Source organism: Manduca sexta, unplaced genomic scaffold (genome assembly GCF_014839805.1).
Source record: "Manduca sexta isolate Smith_Timp_Sample1 unplaced genomic scaffold, JHU_Msex_v1.0 HiC_scaffold_1200, whole genome shotgun sequence".
Classification (NCBI taxonomy): domain Eukaryota; kingdom Metazoa; phylum Arthropoda; class Insecta; order Lepidoptera; family Sphingidae; genus Manduca; species Manduca sexta.
Genome location: NW_023592042.1, coordinates 21,360 through 28,293, shown reverse-complemented (window position 1 = coordinate 28,293; position 6,934 = coordinate 21,360).

Here is a 6,934-nt window from a genome sequence, read left to right as displayed (position 1 = left end):
GGCTAATGTTAATGACATCATAATCAAACGTAATATTATAATGGGTTATTGTAAATTAACAATATATATTTTGGAAGTGTACACGCTCAATAAAGAAACTTAATGTTACAACTCAAATCTACCAGCGCACAAAATGCAAAACTTGACATGTTTTATGGAAATTGATTTGAAAAGTATAAAACCATAACATATTTTGGATCATACAGCAAATATTTATAAAGGTGGTTTGAATGCATTCTTACAAGTTCTGGCTACAGGAGTCCGCATCTCTAATAAGTACCAAGACTAACCGTAACATCTTTGCTACAGTGACCTAGCAGAATAAAATATTATGCATTCAAGTTTTATTAGTTTCGAGGAGCCCGTGGTTTGGAAACACGCAGGACAAGAGATTAATGTTCGTGTTTTGTCGGTTCAAAAACCACGAGAGACTAAACATTTATTAGCTAAGAATGTTGACTTCTCTTGCAGTTTAAAAATTTTAACTTTTTCTTAAAAATCACATTACAGATATAGTTCAACACATATGAAGCACCCTATATAAAAACCAACCATTCTGAAGCAGCGATGGCCCGTAGGCATGACTCGTATAAAATAATTCACTATATTCCAACACTCTTTTGTCCATAACCCAAGTTAGCGAAATGATACAAGACGTGCTCGCAACATACTGACAATATCGCTTTATTGCGACTATCCGTCGGTTTTCACCACAAAGGCCGGCTTAAGCCTAATATCATTTATATGACATTGTTTTATTTTTCCAATGCTTGGTTGGCGTCGTCCTATCGAATATGTAGCGGTCGCCCAAGTCTTTGTGGAGTTCCTTTTACTGACACTGTTATTGACTAAGAGGAGAGGATGAAATAACGTATTATTCGCAAAACATATTGCAATCAAACACTACTATAACCACATACGTGGAAATGCATGGTTTGTTATAAATTTTCCGAATGTAGTTTGTTTCGAAAACCACAGAACATATAGGAAGTGACTGAACAAGGCCGTTTAATTAAAAACCTATGCGGTGAATAGTCGAAATGTTAAATTTAATTAATCAATTTCGAAACCGAATTAAATATCAACTTTGTCAAAGTTTGTAACGATTTTTATGTAAGTACTAATGTTTAGATTAAATGATCATGTAATGTATTAAAATAATGATATAATTTTTTGACTTAAACTACTATAATCAGTGCTTTTAGACCACACTGGCAGAAATTAATGCAATGCAATTATAACTACACGAGATTGTGGATAGTAAGTGGAGACAGACCTTCTTATCGCAATCTACAATATTATTTATCTACGATCCTCTTAATAGGAATGAAACTTTACCAGAACTCAGGAGCAAAACTCAATTGAAAGTTTCGAAAGTGTGACCACACCATGAGTCATAACGAAGACAGATTTGGGGTGCATTCTGTCTTGTTAGAGAATCTCGTGAACATTTCAATTTTACAAAGACATGTCCATTTCACGGTTATTTACCCTTCTGAGAAATATCGCACGAACTCCGCCTTGATGATGCGCTACAACGGTACAGTTTATAAACACAATATTTTTATATTGGTGTCTGGCGGGCAGGCGGCTGCACGCCGCGCTGCTGTTTGCGCTCGAGGCTCTCCATTATTTTCAGTTCCTTGTGGTCACTTGCTGTCTCTCTATTCACTATAGCATATAATAATGCACGTATCGATGGTATTTTTCGTCTAACGATTTATATTAACGCAACATTGTAGATACAATATGGTAATAACATAGCTTCTATTGTTGAATTCGCAATGATTCAAGGTCGCTGGTCCGTATTAATCGTTCTGCTAATTTGCAGTAGCTTGTATATGCTACCAGAGCTCGTGTGGTTTCCGTGAATAATTAAGATTCCATATACATGATTCCTCCAATATTGAATATCATTGCATAATCTACAACGGGTATTTCAGTAATCTTAATAATATTATAAATTCGAAAATTGTGAAGATATTTCAATGTATTGCCTATTCTCATTATTTACCCACTTATTTAAATATAATGGAGTCTGCTATTAGATATACTTATGTGTCTACTCTGCAGATGTTCGTTATATTTTATTATTGTGCGCCTTTGACAACAGATCGCAAATTGTTAGGCGTCTTACGTATTGATCGATGCCTCATACAATTTTTATATACATAAACCAATCCATAGTATGTAAACAAAGATATGTTATCAAACTTATGAGCATTAGTAGGATTGTTAGTGTCGTGTATAGAAACAACGTGCGTATCGCAGCTAACAGGGAAACTTCTTCTCTCGTGCTAGTTAACAAATTGGCTGCATCGGACCTGACGGAAATTCCGCGTGTCGATGTTATGTCGCTTACAATATGGGAAAATGCATTGCATTCGACGCGCCTCGCCCTTCGTAATGTTAGACTTGTGTACACGGCACACCGTAACGAACCAATTGAACACGTAAACAATAAACTTTGTGTTATTTACAAAGTACACGTATTAAAAATTCGTGTCGTGAAGTTAAAGGCGCGCAACGTAGTTCGTGTGTTTTAATTCTTTATATGTAGTGTTGTCATGTAAGTGTATTTTCATTTACAGGAGTCTTTGAAAATTCACGCTATATGGGGCACACGCACTCCGCATTCGACAGTAACCAGCTATCAAAAAAAGATGTCTGCAAAAAATTTTAACCCCAACCCGCGACGTCTCATAACGTAGCAAAAACAAGGTGTGTTTCCGACTATAAATATTAAATTTTCCGTATTCTGCGAGCTTGTCGGCTGGCCACATCTGGCACCTACACTAACCGCGCTGTTAAAAATTCAACAGTACGTTATCGTCGTGCAGCCTTTGTCCTACAATCGATCGGATATTATTATTGTATATTCAAATATAATCATTATAAAGGCACTTTTAAAACTCCGCATATAAATTTAGTGTAGACTGTAGGCGCTCGTTAGGGGTACAGTGGAGATTCACGAATGTTAATGATTTGTTATTCATTTATAATTTAGTATTTTAAAGTACTTAATTATATTATTACTATTGTCCTGCTTTGTACGATGTACACAATCAACACTAACATCTAAACCTAAAACACTGCATTAGGTTCATCAGACTATTATAATGAAGTTTAAGTGTCTTAATATCGATTACTTCGATGGCGTATGTATTAGTGCTGAGGTCTCGGATTCCAGGGTGGGCAGTGGTATTGGGTTTTTCTACTCGGTATGAGCCCGGAGTCTGGAATTTGAGGCTAAAATGGCGATAACCTCCTATCACATCATGGTACAGAATAAACACGGCGGAAAGTGCATGCACTTGTTGCGCATCTGTTTACCCCTTTGGGTATAAAAAGCCTGAGTGTGTGTGTGTGTAAGTATCTAGTTGTGACAATCTTAATAAGTTATTAAAAAAGTCATGCATATAACAATATCCTTGCCTAATGGCAAGGAGCAGCACCTTCTTCAGCAGAAGTAATCCAACCTTCACACCTAGCGATCCATGTAATTTCTGAGCCTTATGCCATACTAAATAATATCCCTGTTCCAACAAAAACAGGCCTACTTTAACGCCTCGATCTTACGAAATTAATGAAGTTAGATTTTAAATTAATCTTGAATTTCGATTCGAGGTTTTTTGGTCAACGGCTTTCTCAATACTCGTACATCATGTCTCAAGAAAAAATTGAGGAATTGCAATTTTCCATCAATGATTAGCATCAAAATGAATGAAAGATTTTTTATTTAACACTAAATATTTTTGAGGTAATAAAATAAACTTTATATAAATAAGTTGGAAATCTCAAAGCGTGGCATGCGCCTTATTGGAAATCACCGATCTTATTATAAAATGTGATTTCAAATAATATTTTCTCGATTTATACTTTTTAGAACGTTTTATGTAAGGCTTCCGTTGTTAAATATAATTAATGATGTGTATTAATAGACTAGATCGAAGCTCTGATACCTTATTCGAGGGCCAGTGTGTTCTAAAAATATATATTATTATTGTATATTTGCTAATTTAATAGTTTCGGTCGTTTTAAACATTTACAGTAGTAGATTTATGAGGCTGCCTCATAATCCTGTCAGTGATTACCACACATTTCTGGAGTAGGCATCGATCAACATCCTCCCTCCATCCCCCGAAGTATATGCATATGTGCGGGTAACGGATCGATTTAATCAATACAAATTAAAAATAAACAAAATGTATGTAGTATTAAACCAATGCTCATTTCATAAGCTGCTGCGGTCATTCGTAATTAATCAAATCCGACATAATTATTTTGATTGTTCGGATATTTTGTGTATTCCAGTTAGATTGTCATCACAACTTGACCATTCATTTTGAAATAACATTCATGGGATTAGTTAGAGGCCTTTTCAAAGATGATGTAAACTATACTTTATCCAAGGAGAAGACTTATAAGGCCACTCCACCGCCTAATTAAATGCTATGTACCGTTATGTTATATAGATATAGCTGGTGGTACTTAGTGCTAGTCAATTCTGGTGGGTGCTAGAACTATCTGCTAAAGTCAGCTGTGATATTACCTTTATAACAATGTGGTTGAATAAATACTTAGCAGTGCGGACCCTAAGTTAAGTCTTTCACTGGAAACTAAAATTGTTATATATTTTAAATTTATTGTCTATCATTTTTTACATTATGTATTTATTATGACTAGATATCGGGACTAACAATTTCGTATGTCGACGAAGGGTTTGTCCGTAAATAGCAACATAGCTCAAGAGTATATCACAGAACACTGCAGGGCACTGTCGTCGTCCTGAGACATTACACGTCAACCCTCATAAAGCGCAGTACATACGACGGCTATTATTTCCTTTAAACCGAAATGCTTGTTTGCACACTGCGGCACGGTAGCAGAATAGACAAAACACTTGTATCAGATTTATTTACGCACACACGTGAACTACAGCTATTAGAAATATAACTTCTATGGTGGTTATAAAATGAACACTGCAAAAAGTATTATCATATCCAATCTATCAAATACACTTAATTGTTACATCAACGCCTTAATTTGGTTCTAAATTCATGTTTTTTGGTATTGTGAGGATTAAAGATAACCTCTAGCTTTATGGTTAAAGATATCTTCGTCTTAATATATGAGATCACGGTGGAGCTCTATTGATATGAAACATATTGAAATGTTAACTTTGAAACTGATACGAATTCAATACAGTACTGAATACGTAACTACATTCGCAAAATATATTCTGTTTTGGCATTATATTTTTACTTTAATCTAGTTTATTAATATGTTAGTAACGTTCTCAGCGACGAGCATACGAAAGTAATTCTTACAACCATCGCGAAATAGTATGTTTTATAAATAGCAAGTAATTTTTACAAACCATATCCACATATTTTATGTTTTTGTCTCTCGCATATTCACTCATGTTTGAGCAAAAAAGTTGCCGTTTGTTAAAAAAAACAAGCAAAAGTATAAATTAGATTGCAGTGTCAAAGGTACGACCATTCCTAGCATTATTTTGATTTGTACATGTTGCAATTCCATCTTTATTTATTTTTTATAAGATTATTTGTAACATAAATGTCATACTAATGTTATTTACGTACTCATTTCCATATACAATACTTACTTTCTTTCTAAACAAAATATTTAGTAATTAATTTTGATCCTAACATTTTAATGTCTAGTTAGTATACTTACTTTCTTATGCATATACTTAGTCTGGCCATAAATACTGTTACACTTAATTATAAAAAAATATTACATTTGAATTTCGAATCTGTCATTTTTATACGATTGTTCATTGTGTTTTCTCATTTTGGCGCCAATACATTGTAAAATATTTTGCGATATTAAAATGGTGTGGGGTGATAAAGAGAACCGAATCGCTGTGATAGCATTACACAAAGTAGGTATGGAGCCAAATGCAATTTTAAAACTCTCCATACACTTGGTATTAGTAAAATGTTTGTGTACCGGGCTATTAATAGGTACAATGAGACCTCCTCTGTTTGTGACAGAAAAGATCTGGCCGTCCACGTAGTGTTCGTACGAAAAAGGTGGTCAAAGCAGTAAGGGAAAGAATTCGAAGAAATCCTGTCCGAAAGCAAAAGATTTTATCTCGGGAAATGAAGATAGCACCTAGAACCATGTCGCGTATTTTAAAAGATGACTTAGGACTTGCAGCCTATAAGAGACGCACTGGCCATTTCTTAACTGATAATTTAAAGAAGAATAGGGTGGTAAAATCGAAACAACTACTGAAGCGGTACGCAAAGGGAGGTCACAGAAAAATTTTGTTTACGGATGAGAAAATTTTTACAATTGAGCAACATTTTAACAAACAAAATGACCGTATTTATGCTCAAAGCTCTAAGGAAGCTTCCCAATTAGTCGACAGAGTGCAACGTGGACATTATCCGACTTCAGTGATGGTTTGGTGGGGTGTTAGCTATGAAGGAGTGACTGAGCCATATTTTTGTGAAAAGGTATCAAAACATCAGCACAAGTGTATCAAGATACCATTCTTGAGAAGGTAGTTAAGCCCCTTAACATCACCATGTTCAATAACCAAGTATGGTCCTTCCAGCAAGACTCGGCGCCGGGTCATAAAGCTCGGTCCACGCAGTCTTGGTTGGAATCGAACGTTTCGGACTTCATCAGAGCTGAAGACTGGCCGTCGTCTAGTCCCGATCTTAATCCGCTGGATTATGATTTGTGGTCAGTTTTAGAGAGTACAGCTTGCTCTAAACGCCATGATAATTTGGAGTCCCTAAAACAATCTATACGATTGGCAGTGAAGAATTTTCCCATGGAAAGAGTGCGTGCTTCTATTGATAACTGGCCTCATCGTTTAAAGGACTGTATTGCAGCCAATGGAGACCACTTCGAATAAGCTTTTTATATTTTTAATTGTTTTATATTTATGTATTAA